Genomic DNA, 13864 nt, shown 5'->3' on the forward strand with positions numbered 1-13864 from the left:
AGCTCAGCAGGTCTGGCAGCATCTGTGGAGGAGAAAACAGAGTTAACATTTCGGGTCCGATGACCCTTCCTCAGAACTTGCATTCCCCCAGCTTGCGTTGGATTTCACTGGAGCACTGTAGCAAGCCAGAGACAGAGATGTTGACCAGGGAGCAGGGTGGTACATTGAAGTGGCAGGCAACGGGTAGTTCAGGGTCTTTTTTGCGAGCAGAACGTAGATGTTCTGCAAAGCGGTCGCCAAGTCTACACTTCGTTTCCCCAGTGTAGAGGGGACCACATTGTGAGCAGCGAATGCAGTAGACTAGATTCTTGGAAGTGCAGGTGAAGTGTTGCTTCACCTGGAAAGTATGTTTGGGCCCTTGGATACTGGGGAGGGAGGAGATAAATGGGCAGGTGTTGCACCTTCGCCGGTTACAGGGGAAGGTGCCGTAGGGCTGTGGGGAGGTGTTGGGGGTGAAGGAAGTGTGGACCAGGATGTCCCGGAGGGAACAGTCCCTGTGGAAGGCGGACAAGGGAGGGGAGGGGAATATGTGCCTGGTGGTGGCATCTTGCTGGAGGTGGCGGAAATGGCGTCTGATGATCTTCTGGATGTGGATGCTGGTGGGATGGTAGGTAAGGATAAGGGGAACCCTATCGCTGTTGCAGGAGGGAAGAGAAGGGGTGAGGGCGGAAGTGCGGGAGATGGGTTGGACCTGGTTGAGGGCCCTGTCGACAACGGAGCTGGGGAAACCTTAGTTGAGGAAGAAGGTGGACATTTCGGAGGCTCCCATGTCGAAGTTGGCCTCATCTGAACATATGCAACAGAGACGGAGGAACTGAGAGAATGGGATGGAGTCTTTACAGGAAGTGGGGTGTGAGGATGTATAGTCCAGGTAGTTGTGGGAGTCAGTGGGTTTGTAATGGATATTAGTGGCCAGTCTATCCCCAGAAATGGAAACAGAAATGTCGAGGAAGGGAAAGGAGGAGTCAGAGATAGACCAGGTGAAAGTGAGGGCAGGGTGGAAATTGGAAGCAAAATTAATGAAGTTTTCCAATTCCAGACTAGAGAAGGAAGCAGCACTGACAATATCATTGATGTATCCAAGAAAGAGTTGTGGGTGGGGGCCGGAATAGGACTGGAACAAGGAATGTTCCACATACCTCACGAAGAGACAGGCATAACTAGGCCCCATGCTGGTACCCAGGGCAACCCCTCTTATCTGAAGAAAATGAGAGCAGTTGAAAGAGAATTTGTTGAGGGTGAGGACAAGCTTGGCCAAGTGGAGGAGGGTGGTGGTGGGTGGGGATGGTTCAGGTCTTTGCTCCAGGAAGAAGCGGAGAGCCCTACAACCCTCCTGGTGGTGAATGGATGTGTAAAGGGATTGCACATCCATGGTAAAGAGGAGGTGGCTGGAGCCGGTAAACTGGAAGTTTTGAAACTGGCGTAAGGCGTCAGATGAATCACGGATGTATGTAGGTAGGGATTGGACCAGGGGTAGAAGACTGAGTCAGGGTAGGAAGAGATGAGTTCTGTGGGGCAGGAGCAGGCTGAAACAATGGCTCTACCTGGACAGTCCTGTTTGTGGATTTTTGGCAGGAGGTAGAAACGAGCTGTACGGGGTTGGGGGACTATTAGCTTGGAAGCGGAGTAGGGGAGATCACCGGATGAAATGCGATCTGTAACCGTAGTGGATACAATGGCCTGATATGCCACGGTGGGGTCATGGTCCAGGGGAAGGTAGGAGGACGTATCCGAGAGCTGGCTCTCAGCCTCTGCAAGGTAGAGGTCAGTACGCCAGACTACAACAGCACCACCCTTATCGGCAGGCTTGATGACAAAGTCAGGGTTAGATCTGAGTGCACGGAGTGCAGTCAGTTTGGAGGGAGATAGGTTGGATTTGGTGAGAGGGGACAGAGAAATTGAGACGACTAATGTCACGTCGGCAGTTCTCAATGAAAAGATCGAGTGCAGGTAAAAGGCTGGAGGGAGGGGTCCAGGTGGAGGTAGAGTGTTGGAGTTGGGCAAAGGGGTCTGTGGGACGGGGAGTGGACTCTTGTCCAAAGAAATGGGCACGGAGGCGAAGACGGCGGAAGAAGAGTTCGTCGTCATTTCGTGCCCGAAATTCGTTAAGGTGGGGACGGAGAGGGATGAAGCTGACGCCTTTGCTGAGTACGGAGCGTTCCGCATCGGAGAACGGAAGGTTAGGAGGGATGGTGAATACCCGATAGGAGGTGGGGTGTTTGGGGGAGGGGATAGAGTCAGAGGGAAGGTGGGGAGGAGAAGGTTCCAGAGGGCCATGAATGTGTTTGAGTTGTTGCATCTTGTGGGCCTTGATGCCTGAAAGGAATTCCTTCTTAACACTGGTTTGGAGGCATCTTGGCCCTCCTGAGGGAAAAGAATCCTTTTACCTCCTCTCCACCTCCTTTTGTCAACAAAGTGGTATCTGACAAACTTTGGGACTCTTTTCTCTATTTTGTCATTGTTATTGCTTCCGCAGGACTTCCAGTCTTCTTCAAGAAATTTTAGTTCTTGGCACAGCTTTATCTTTAATAGGTACAGTCTGGCTTTAAGTTATACATACCACTTTTTAGCAGTGCTAGCCTCACTGTCCCCTGCTGAGGAATGTAGCCACTTAAAAGCAGGTTTACTGCTTTGTTACATGCCACGATCATTAGAATTAGCAGGCAACATGAGATCTGTGGCTGGATGTATCACTTTGAATGAAGTCAAGAGCATTGCAAGTCTCATCCCTGATTTCATAGGTTACCTAACTCAGTCTCCCTCCAGCCCTGACTTTGAAGTGGATTATGAACAACAGTGTTGGGCCAGGATCAAATCTAAAGTGGATAAGCGACCAGCTAGCTACATTTCCAATCTTGCCAGTGGTCACATATTTCTTGATATCATAATCAAAATTGATTCCAAAGGAAAAATTGCAGCAAAGTGACAGATCAAACTGAACGAATGATTAATACCTTTCATTTTTATCTTGCACATTATTGTGAAATTCAGGCATGTTAATTCTGCAATTTTAAAGTGTCCCCTCAGGAATATTCTTGCAAGTCTTTCTGGTCACGCTTCAACTAATCGTGTAAAACTTCAAACACTTCCAAAAGTATTTGAAACTAACTCTTGAGTTAGAAGTATCCCATGAGAAGGAATCTGATGATTTGAAAACATCATTAAGCAATCTCCTGACTATGAATGGCTGTGTAATTATTATTGAGTTACTCTTCCATTACTTTACTGAAGTGACCGTGCCCAGAAATTTCTCTATTTTTGTTCCAGTACAATTTGTGGACTAACAATTCTCTATTGCAAGATTACTACTGAATCAACCATCATTTCATCTATTAATATGTTCATTGCAGCTGAAAATTTTACAAACAGACTGGAAGTTTGACAGACTTAAACATATGGATTTAACTTTCATAGAAGATCATAGAACCGTACAGGGTGGAAACAGGCCCTTCAGCCCAACAAGTCCACACTGACCCTCAGAGCATCCCACCCAGACCCATCCCCCTATAACCCACCTAATCTACACATCCCTGAACACCACAGACAATTTAGTATGTCAAATCCACCTAGCCTGCATATCTTTAGGCTGTGTGAGGAAAGCAGAGCACCCAGAGGAAACCCTCACAGACACAGGGAGAACATGCAAACTCCACACAGACAGTTGCCCGAGGGTGGAATTGAACGCAAGTCCCTGGCACTGTGAGGGAGTAGAGATAACCACTGAGTCACCGTGCTGCCCAATTTCATTAGCTAGAATCTTAAAGGGGGTGCAGGAACAATGAATTTGTATAAAAATCTTAACAAGTTGGCTTTGTAAATTGAAGAGTAGAGTGCAAAAGCAAAATAGTTATTATAATCTTTTTCATTCACTGGTTAGATTTTAGCGGTTTTGTTAAATTCAAGAAGTAGCACTTTTAGATGGATTTCTACGTTTTGGACAGGATACATTTTCCAAAATTATTTCAGGAATGAAGGACTTTAGTTTTGTAATGGAAATAGGAAATGTTAATGAGGATATTTAGTCAGTTTACAAAACGATGAAGGGTTCTGACAGAATATGAGGAAAAATTGTACAGGGGGTTCTCCTATAATGCGTGCTCCGGCAATGCGAATTGGCTATAATGCGATTGACGCATAGGGGAAAGTTATTTCTAAAATGTGAACTTGTGTTGGCTTTAACGAGATTCAGCATTATTTAAAACTGCAGCTCATTTAAATAAAAGAATGGACTCCAATGCTTAATTGATGGTTTAAGTAAAAAATTAAGCACAGTTTAAAATGAGTGCTGTTAAAACATGCAATTTTGTGTATAGTATTTTGGCCTAGATTTTGTTACATATTTAATATATAAGAATTTTTGAACTTGCTCATGTAAATCATTTATACCAAAAGTTGTCTGTGTTACAACCTGCTCTTTTCTAGCACTATTTTGAATACAATGTTACTCGGGTTTATGATGCATTTTAATCCTGCAACTAACTTCAATACCAATGGGCTATGTGGGAAAGAAAGGTCAGATACCAGTGCTTCACTTATCTGAAAATCTGTCCTGAAGTCTGTGCCAATGGAATGTCAGGTCAGATCAGCATTTAAATGGAGGGGGGAATTTTCCTAAAAATTGCTGATGTGTCAATTTTCATGGAGGGTTGCTGGCTATGAGCTCTATCTCACACAATTTTGCACTGCTCACCTCTTTTGGATCATGCTCACACTATCACACAGTACTGACCATTGCTGAGATTTCCAGTGGCAGAACTCTATTAAAAGCCCAGCTGTCACTTCGTTGCAAATACAAGGTCAGGTTTGTAAATGTAATGTCTCTTTGCAGTATCACCTGTTTGATAAATTGTCATTATAACTGCAGCTATAAGAATGAAGCTGCACAGGTGAGGAATAACTGTGGAAAATATAATTGCTATGTGTCCTTTGAGCCCCTAACCCCATTTTTCCCATAGGCCCCGTTATTTCTGTAGCATAATTTTCTATAATGTGTAGCAGAACCCCCTGTATCTACAGGAGTTTCATGGAGGGTTGCTGGATCTGAGCTCTATTTCACACAATTTTGCACTGCTCTTTTCCAGCACCGCTTTGTACCCTGTATCTACAAGTGCAGAGCCAATATCTAAAGGACAAAAAATTGATATAATTGAGAATTATTTTTACAGCCTGAATGGGTGGTGAGAACTGATTCAATAATAACTGTCAAAAGGCTGCTTGACATTCCATCGTATTTGTTGCAAACAAATGGGCCATTCAGCCTAACAGATCCGTGGTGTTTATAATGTTTGTGTTATGCCTCACTGCTTTCTTCATCTCACCTTCTTGATATGTTGGCTATTTCTTTCTATCTGTGATACTATAGGCTTCAGAACTTTAATAACTGTTCATGGACTGAAGGATTCAACAAAGATAAACTGTTACACATGAAGGGATCAGCAATCACTGTGTCTTGAATAAGCTGTTAAGGGGCAAAGACAAGCAGTTAGGTAGGAATTGAAAGCAGTTAGCCATGTCCGGGAAAAGAAGTCGAGGCTAAATGAAAAAAGCTGTTTTATCAATTGCTTGTTAAGTGTCTGCCTCATGCCACGAGGACAAATGATTGCCCTGCAGAAGAATTTAAGGAGTTAACCATAGGAAAGCTGTGCCTTCAATGGCATTCTGGCCTTCATAGCGAGAGGATTTGAGTATCGGAGTAAGGATGTTTTGCTGCAGTTATACAGGGCCATGGTGAGGCCACACCTTGAGTATTGTGTGCAGTTTTGGTCTCTTAGTCTGAGGAAGGACATTCTTGCTATTGAGGGAGGCCAGTGAATGTTCACCAGACTGGTTCCCGAGATGGCAGGACTGACATATGAAGAAAGACTGGATCAACTGGGCTTGTACTCACTGCAATTTAGAAGAATGAGGGGGATCTCATATAAATATAAAATCCTGACAGGGCTGAACAGGCTAGATGTGGCAAGAACATTCCCGATGTTGGGGAAGTCCAGAACTAGAGGTCACAGGCTAAGAATAAGAGGTAAGCCATCACAACTGAGGTGAGGAAGAATTTCTTCACTCAAAGACTTATGAACCTATGGAATTCTTTACCACAGAAAGTTATTGGGACCAGTTTGTTAGATATATTCAAGAGGGAGCTGGACATGGCCCTTGCAGCTAAAGGGATCACGGGATATGGGGAGAAAGTGGGAACGAGATACTGAGAATGCATGATCAGCCATGATCATATTGAATGGCGTTGCAGGCTCGAAGGGCTGAATGGCCTACTCCTGCACCTAATTTCTACATTTCAAATGGACAGTCAATGCCAAATGTAACTAGAAACAGAGGAGCTACTTCTGATAAGGAGGCAAGCTACAGACTTTATGTTTCTACAGGAGTAATCAATATTTTGGATGAAAGAATCTAAAGGATCTATAACACTGTTACACTATAAACATGAAGGGCAGAAAATTGTATAAGGATTTAACTCCAGGATGCCTTGGGAGCAGAACTTCGAAGAAAAACACTGCATGAGCCTTTGGGAGACCAGGCTAAGACCTGCTGAGAGACCAAAGGGGGAAAATAATGAGAAAGAAAGGGGAGAAAAAGAGAAGGAAACTGAAGGAGCAGAGGAGCTTCAGTTGGAGCATCCTACTCTGCCACCATCTTGACTGGATTTTAGGAATAGTTGTGGAATTCGAACAGCTATATTGTCGCGGTGAAAAAAAATGTCCTTTTTACCAACTGATGTAACTGCAGGGCGGTGTGGAGATCACAGAGCACCCAGGAGAACATGTTCTCAGCTCCAGATCGTACTCGATGATCTTCAAGGCTCAGGCTGCCGTCATGTAGGGCTCAGATGTATTGAATGATGATTGATCCATAGCAGAGTGTGTTCTGACATTGTCAGTGTGAACAATTGGTCTGAGCCCAAATCTGCACTTTATCCTGTTAAATGGTTTATCCTATTGAAGCTAAGCCCTATTTGCAAACAGTTACAGTTTTGAATAAGATGTTGAGGTTGGCCTAGCAGGGGGTTACACAACCTGGCTAAGCTTTGAAAGGCAGGCTACTAAGAAGTTCCTGCGTGAAGCAGGTCATGGGTAGAGATAATAAGAACTGCCAATGCTGGAGTCAGAGATAACAAAAAGTGGAGCTGGAGGAACACAGCAGGCCAGGCAGCATCAGAGGAACTTTCCTCCAGCTCCACACTGTGTTATCATGGATAGAGATGCTGCTTTCATTTCAAGAAGGTGTCAGTCAACCATTAGGTGAATATTGACTGCAAGAATTTTCTAACTGGTAACTGCCACTGGAGGAGATTGATCACAATGAGTTTCTGTTTGGATTGAAATACAAGCATGTACAAATGTCCTTCCTGGTTTGCTGCAGTTATGTGATCTTTACTGCGAGACTCACACAAGATGTAGCCCATCTTCCAAACAGTTCAGTAAAACTGTTCAACAAGTACCTACCAGACTGCTGCCTTGTGAGTGCAAAATGTGGTGTCAGAAGTGGAACGGAAATTCAGTTTTAAGAGCTGTAAAAAAGCATAGCTAATGACAGAGAGACACAGGAACATTCAGAGCTGTGAAAGCTACCACGAGCTGAAAGAAAGTGAAAAAGAACAAAGAAATGAGCAGAAGCTAAAACACTGGCTAAGACATATTGCCTGCAACGTTTCCTTTCCAGTTCTGGCTGAAATGAAAGGTGACATGAAGCAAAACCAACTGATTTTCATGTACAATGCAAACATTACAAAATAGTAACAGATCTGTGGTAGCGAGCCAAATGAAATAAAATAGATTCACTGTGGGGAAGGGACTGTGCAAATTGTATTCCGCAGTAAATCACTATGCAGAAATTTTGAAAGCCTTGAAGACATGCTTTGATACCCATGTGAGTGTATCTTGTGAAGACTTTGTGTTCAGTATTACAGTCCAATGAGTCCATTGATCAACATGTGACCTAATTAACTCAGTTCACAGAATCCTGTGGATTTGTGTAGCTAAAAGGTATCGGAGTGAAATCAGGATTATATTAGGCATAAGAGATCCTGCAGTGAGAGCAGGATGACTGAGAGATGAGAAATGTGCTCTCATGAAAGCAAGTAATATACACAAATTGCTGAGGTTGTAAATTAGCAGCTAGAATATATTCATGGAAGAAGAGAGTCCCACCCTTCCCATTGACCAATCTCCACAACCCCCTTCCTGCATCCACCTATCACCACCCACCTGCTTTTGCCCAGCCCCATTCCCTTCTTCTACTTATTTTTGACCTCCGTTCCCTCTCCCTAGGCCTGTTAAAGGGTCCCAAACTGAAATGTCAACTTTTCTGCTCGTCTGGTGCTCCCTGACTTGCTGTGTTCCTCCAGCTCCATACTGTATTGACTTTCCGCATCTGTGGTTCTTGCTATCTCCTCTTCAGTTGCTACAGCATTCTGAACACTGCAATGACCGATAGTGGTCCTCAGTTCATGAGTGAAGATTTCAGCTGCTTCATAAATGGTTTTGAAATTCTATACCATAAATCAACTTCATGCTATCTCCTGTCAAATGGAAGTGCTAAAATGGCAGTGAAAATTGCCAAAACCATCAAAAGGAAGTCAAAGAAATCCAGTACAGGTTTATCCCAAATTGGAAAAACACAGCCACTAAACATGTGGACAGTACAAAAACCAAAGTTATGCTGCATCGAAACTATTCTTCCAATAGCAAAAATAACTGGTGGCCAGAAGGAGCAAGATGTGAATGACAAAATCAAGATAAAAAAGGAGAAAGCCAAACTTCATTGTGAGAAAACAGTCAGACCATTAGCAGAGTTGAACATGAGGAACCAGTTAGAGTATAAACTTTCAAAACTCTTAACTAGATTCTGCCCAAGTAACAACTTGGGACCTGCTCAGAGCAGTTGTTGAATTGAGTCTACACAGAGAAAGTGAATGACCAGAGATATCATTCCAACCACAAGTAGATAAGCACAACTGGTGAAGTTCAGTGGAATCTTTTAGGGGTCTGATTGACATGGGCTATGGCTGGATTGTTGGCAGAAACGGGCAAGAAGTTGAGTGAGGGGATGTCAGGAGCATCTTGTTGCATTTTTTATGAGTGGCAGACAAATTCCTTAATAGTAGCAACGAGTTCCCAATAAGTGGGATTGTTGCTTGTTAAACATCTTATTGAAGGTCCAACTGACGTTATCTTCAGCTTGATATCTTACTAAACTCACCAGACAAGGTAGACATCAGGAAAACTCAACATGGAAACCAGAGCTGGTACCTAGAGAAATCAATTCACTGTTTTCTCCAAGTGACCTCCACATTGAATAAAGAGCATTGCCTTTTTGGACTATAGTCACCACCACCATCACCCTACCACCCCCCCTCAGCCAGAGATATCAGGTTCATTTTACTTCTGTTTTGCCATTTAGTGCAGATCTAAAGGAAGGACGCTTGTCCTGGTTAACAGCGGGTCTCTGTCTAGTCATGGGGGAATAGCCTTCACTCATGGGCTCCCAAAGCAGCAGCTCAAGGACAGCCTCTGCTACAGGTCCAGGGGCTTGGACACAGTCATTCAGCCACTCGGGATGGTCAGACACAGGATACTGTCTGTATAAGGGCAGCCCACCACCCATCTTGAGTCTTTCTGCCATACCTGGTGGTTGCTTTCTTCCTGGAATGAGAGATAGGCAGGAAGGTGAAAGTGGGTGGCACAGCTGTTCCTGTTGGTGCAGGTGGGGAAGTTTCCTGAGTGAGTGCAATCCTCCCCTAACAAATCAATGCTAACTCTTCCAAATCAACCTAAACTCAAACGTTCCAAATCGAATTCATCCCTCAGATTCAATCTTCTCTGGACATTGTGGAGGGGGAGGCGGGTGGTTGTTGCTGGACAGAAAGGATCTACAGATTGGCTGAGCAATTACAGATCAGCCAGATTAACTTCAGTACTGGGGAAACTTCTAGAAACAATTATTTGGGATGTAATGAACTGTCGCATGGATAAATCTGGATTGATTCTGGATTTGGAAGAGTCACCATTGATTTCTTAGGGGAGAATTGTTGGAGTTTTTTTGAGGAGGTAACAAATAGTTTGATGAGAGGAATGCTGTGGATGTGGTCTTCCAAAAGGTATTCGATATAATGCCACACAATAGACCTGTGGGGGCCAGTCAATAATATTCAACCTTGCTTAAACTAGAGGTTATTCCAAAACTCTGCAACCAGTACCTTCACTCTTTTCATATTCCATTCCCTCAAGCAATATCTAGATTTTGAAACTCTCATCCTTGCTTTCAAGCCTCTCCATGGCCTCACCTCTCCCTTTCTATGCAGTCTCCTTCAGCCATAGACTGTTTCTTATTAGGGAAAATTGGTTTCTTCAGTATCTGTAATCTTAAATTTTATTCCACCACTGATGGCCATGTCTTCAGTTGCCTTGGCCTTAAATTCTGGAATTGCCTCTTAACATCTTCAAGCTAAGGGGACTGTGACACAGTGGTAGTGTCTATACCACAGGCTGAAGTCCACACCTTGTTATCTCAGACTTGAGAGGAAAGTTGTAGATCACAAATTAAAAGAGAAGACAGCAGTGACATGGTCAGAATTGACTGTGTGATAGCAAACAAAGAGTAATGGTTAATGGATACTGTTCCTGTTGGGCGAAGGTTTATAGTGGAGTTCCCCAGGAACTTGAGATTCTTAGTTTTCCTGATTGATCGTGGTGTACAGGAGATGATTTTGGGGTTTGTTGATAACACGAACCTTGGAATTATTGAAAATATGAGGAGGACAATGTAGAACTTCAAAACGACATGGACACATTGGTTGAGTGGGGAGTGGACAGATAGCAGACCAGCTATCACTCAGTAATGAGAAATTGTGAACATACTTTTTACACACCTCTTGGGATGGAAATTCAGCCTCTTGCATTGTTGAATATTTTGTACGTGGTACAGCACTCTTTTGAACCAGGTCTATTTTGATATCTCAATTCCTCATTCCTGTGAACTATTTGTGTCTGCAGTTTGTCAGTTTTAAAAACTCAGATTTCACGTGCTCACGTACATGAACCGTAAATCTAATTTAGATATTATTGTATTCCATCATGGCCTGACTCCAGCTAAAATTATTACGATTTCTTACCCGAGTGTTATCTGTTTTTCCAAATCTTTTGGGCACCTTATTTTACTTTTCCCACACCCCTGCCTTAATGACAAACATAGAACATTGAACAGTACAGTAAAGAAACAGGCCCTTCAGTCCACCAAGTCTGTGCTGACCATGATGCTATTCGAAACTAATCCCGACTTGGAAACAGAAAGGACTGCAGATGCTGGAAGCCAGAGTCAAAAAATGTGGAGCTGGAAAAACACAGCAAGTCACACAGCATCCAAGGAGCAGGAAAGACAATATTTCAGTCCTGAAGAAGGGATCTGACCCGAAACGTTGACTTTCCAGCTCCTCAGGTACATTCTGACCTGCTATGCATTTCCAGCTCCACATGTTTTGACTTGAAACGAATCCCACCTGCCTGCACATCGTCCATATTCCTCTATTCCCTGCCTGTTCATGTGTCTAAATGCCTCTGAAATGTTACTGTCTTATCTGCTTCTGCCACCTTCCCTTTATTCTCAAATGGAAGCCTGCAAAAGCAATTTGCTAAGAGCTTGAAGTTAAATAAACCAAGGTCAAAAGTTACATGACATCAGGTTATAGTCCGACAGGTTTATTTGAAATCACAAGCTTTTGAAACGCTGCCCCTTTGTCAGGCGAAGTCACCTAATGAAGGAGCAGCACTCCGAAAGCTTGTGATTCCAAATAAACTTGTTGGACTGTAACCCGATATCATGTAACTTTTGACCTTGCCCACCCCAGTCCAACACCAGCACCTCCACATCTCCAATAAACCAAGGAAGATGTTTTCTCCTTTCCGTTCTTTCTTCCTTTGGGTGTGGATAATTTTTGTATGGTTTAAATCTATTTTGAATCATTTTGAGCCAGTTAAAATCTCTGCAGCCAAAGATGGATGGAATGAATGGCGTCTCTAACTGGAAAGGTAAAGGATACTTGAAAGAACAGTTTATGCATCGCACCCAACACATTGTAACACAATCAAAGTAGCAATTTCGGGATTCAGAGTATACCAAGAGAGACCTAGCAACAGAATGAAGTTGCAAGTGTAAATTAGTTTTCAGACAAAGTATTGGGAATAGCGTCCTGGAGACATTTGAAAGAATGCTTCATATTCTGGTAATAATTTACACTCATGTCTATTCATTTGAACTCTGCAGTCTGTTTCAAATGATATTTCTCTCAGGAAGCAGTCATTTCTCGAAAAGTTAGTGTTGGAGTCGGGTTTTCAATAGAGAAAGAATTATGGAAGCTGAAAGCAATTTGGCTTTAAAGGGATGCAATTGGACATAAGAAAAAGTATATGATACACCTGAATTTATATCAGTAACATAGAGCATTCCCATTTGAAATCACAAATAGCAGCAAATGGCAAAAATAGCAGTAACTATATTGGGATGGCGTAATATCCATCAGTGCTGGGGTGAGTTATCTCATGTGATATGTCCTTCTCATCTCATTATCTCTGCAAACAAGATGCTGCATGAGTCAAATGTGAGCGAGACAGACTGACAAGACACTTCAAGTTCAAAGGCTCTGATACCATGTTAAAGGCCAAATGGTCAATACGACAGGAGCTGCAAACCAGACTGTCAGTCTGTGATGGTATCTTCTAGTAATGGACGCAAATGGACCCAGGCCCTGCTGGATGGGGTTGTCAAGAGTAGGCCAACCGTCCCATTGACCCGACTGCATTGGGGATCCAGCACACCAGACCCATTCAGCTCCTGTAGAGATTGCAGCATGAGTCAGTGCTGTCGTAGCAATAAAATACAATAGACAGCAATGCCACAGTATGGTGAATGAACGACTGCACTCTGTAAGGCTAAGTGGCACCATCTCCTCTCTGCTGCCTATCACTCACTCTAACTCTGGCAGTGTACACGCCTCTCACTCAGATGATGGATTGCAAGCTGTTGCAGTAATTGGTGTGCAATGAGAACCATAATGCAGTTAAGATGTGACTTACAGGATTTTAACCCAGTGAGGCTTGAGATGTGGTGATACATTATCAAGTCAGGATGGAGGGGAACTTGCATGTGGTGGTGTTCCTATGTACTTGCTGCCCTTGTTATTCAATTGGAAGTGGTTGTGGTTTTGGAAGGTGCTGTCTAAGGATCACTGGTGAATTTTTGCAGTGTATTTTGTAAGTGGTGCACACTGTTGCACCTAACTGTCAGTGTGGAAGGAGTGAACATTTGTGGATGTGGTGCCAAGTCAAGCAGGCTCCTTTAACCTAGATGGGGGTCAGGTTTCCTGAGTGATTTTGGAGTTGTACTCGTCCAGGCAAGTGGAAAGTATCCCATCATACACGTGGTTTGCGCCTTTTAGAGATAAAATGCAGGCTTTATGAAGGATGTGTGGTGTTTGCTGTCAGTTTCCAGGCTCAAACCTGCTCTTATAGCCACTGTATTTATATGGCTCATCCATTCTATTTCTTTTCAATGGTATCCTCCAGAATGTCAATAGTGGGGGAGTCAGTGATGGTAACAACATGAATATCAAGGAGCAATTTACCTGAGGTGGGCTTTAAAAGTGTCCATTATACTGTCAGTTGTTTCCTTAATGGGAGCAGATGGGTCTGAGACCTGATCCCCTCCTGCCTTCATGAAAAAGACCAAGGTTAGAAATGGATAGAGATAGCAGGAACTGCAGATGCTGGAGAATCTGAGATAACAAGGTGTAGAGCTGGATGAACACAGCGGGCCAAGCAGCATCAGAGGAGCAGGAAGGCTGACGTTTCGGGCCTAG

This window comes from Rhincodon typus, chromosome 3 (assembly GCF_021869965.1).
Source record: "Rhincodon typus isolate 14 chromosome 3, sRhiTyp1.1, whole genome shotgun sequence".
Classification (NCBI taxonomy): Eukaryota; Metazoa; Chordata; class Chondrichthyes; order Orectolobiformes; family Rhincodontidae; genus Rhincodon; species Rhincodon typus.